Here is a 1,870-nt window from a genome sequence, read left to right as displayed (position 1 = left end):
CCAGCATCTTGTTGTGGAGAGTAATATTCTCAACCTTGACAGCAAGGTTTTGAATAGAATTTGCCATTGAATCATTGGTCTGTTTTTGATTAGTGACAAAATTCTCCATAAGGTTTTCTAATCTTGAAACACTTTGTTGAATTGAGGGTGTCTGTACTGGATTTCCTTCCCCATTAATGAAGTGATTGGACGGACGGAAATTAGGTTGCTGATTGCTAGTTCCTTGAACTGGGTTATTCTTCCAAGAAAAGTTAGGATGATTCTTCCAACCAGGGTTGTATGTGTTGGAATATGGATTACTCTTCTCTCTTCGAGGAGTGTCATAGAAATTATGAGAAGCTACCACCTGTTCAGTAGTATCTTCTTTTTCTCCAGTAAAAATTGAGGTACAATCTACTGCAGTGTGCCCTTGTTCCCTACAAAGGTCACATACTTGATTTGTAGCCACTGAATTAACCTTAGCTTTTTCCATCTTGTCTAATCTTTGATTAAGAGTATCAAATTTTGCTAAGAGTAACTCAATATTGTTCACTTCATATCGCCCCGGAGTTCCTTTCCTTGCTGTGACTTCTCTTTCACTGTATTGGCTGTGATTTGAGGCTACATTTTCCAAAATAATCATGCAGTCATTAATAGGTTTCCCCATGAAAGATCCTCCAGCTGCTGAGTCTAATATCATGGTGCTTTGTTGGTCCAATCCTTCAAAGAAAAATTGGATGGTAAGCCAACGGTTGAAGCCATGTTGTGGGCATGCTTGAAGATATCCTTTGAACCGCTCCCATGCTTCATAAATAGTTTCTCCAGTGCCTTGTTGGAAATTAGTGATTTTCTTCCTCAATTCTTTAGTTTTAGAAGGAGGAAAGAATTTCTCTAGAAAAGCTCTTTCACATAATTCCCAAGTTGCTATCTTTTCTCTAGGCACTGTTCTTAGCCACACCTTTGCCTTATCTCTCAAGGTGAGTGAGAATAAGCGGAGTCGCATTCCATCAGAAACTTCATCATCAAATTGCTGGGTCTCACAGATTTCCAAGAACCCCTCTAAGTGGTCATTAGGATCTTCTGATGGTAGTCCTCCAAAGGTGTTCTGTTTGAGCATATTCACCAGAGAAGCTGGTACAGTAGCTCCAGTTTGCATCTCCCCTCCAGGTATCCCACGAGCTATGGGTGCAGAGTAATCCCGAAGCGGTAAATTATCTCGTTGTGCAGCCATGTCAAATTCTCTAGAAAGGTTTCTTTTCCTTCTCAGGAAAGTTCTTTCAATCTCAGGATCAAGTGGTGTTGGTTTCCCAAGACGTAGAGATCTCTTTTGCATTAACCCTAAGGCACTGCAAAAAAAAAAAAAAAAGTGACCCGTGAAATCTGAATTGGAGAAGTAAACACTAAAAAAAAATTATTTATTTATTTAAATATTTTTTTTTTTTTTAAATTCGAATTAAAATAATTGTAATTTAAATCAAGAGACGTAGTCCCCGGCAACGGTGCCAAAAACTTGTTGTATGGAAAACCGCAAGTGTACGGTTGTCGTCAAGTAATAAATATCGAATCACAGGGACTACGTGTTTGACCTAGAATTACTAGTATTTTAATTTGAATTTTAAAACAGATAGAATGTTTGTTTTGAGATGATAAGATCAGATTCGCTGGTAAAAGAGATAGTAATGCAATTAATGAATAAGATAAAACTTTAAGATAAGATAAGGAGATTTCCGGGAATCTAGGGTTCGCACAAAGAGTTCCAACAATATTGAATTATTATTTTCATTAATTAATTCTATTCCATCTTGAAGGTAGTCTTAACCTAATTTAATCCTTGCACCTTCTCAGGCTACGAGGACGTGTTTAATTAAAATTAATCCCTACTCTCGTGGTA

General features: G+C 37.4%; 1 non-coding gene across 1 annotated transcript; it reads left to right on the top strand.

Moving 5' to 3' along the window:
- Positions 1–734: 734 nt before the first annotated feature.
- LOC145949438 (small nucleolar RNA R71) lies at positions 735–841 on the top strand. The gene has a single exon (XR_014427645.1). It is a non-coding gene; the product is annotated as a small nucleolar RNA R71 (small nucleolar RNA).
- The last annotated feature ends 1,029 nt before the right edge of the window (positions 842–1,870 follow it).

Source organism: Cajanus cajan, chromosome 6 (assembly GCF_000230855.2).
Source record: "Cajanus cajan strain Asha chromosome 6, NIPB_CcT2T_4, whole genome shotgun sequence".
NCBI classification, from domain to species: domain Eukaryota; kingdom Viridiplantae; phylum Streptophyta; class Magnoliopsida; order Fabales; family Fabaceae; genus Cajanus; species Cajanus cajan.
The sequence above is the reverse complement of the archived record's forward strand: the minus strand, read 5'-3'. Positions and strand labels throughout refer to the sequence as shown.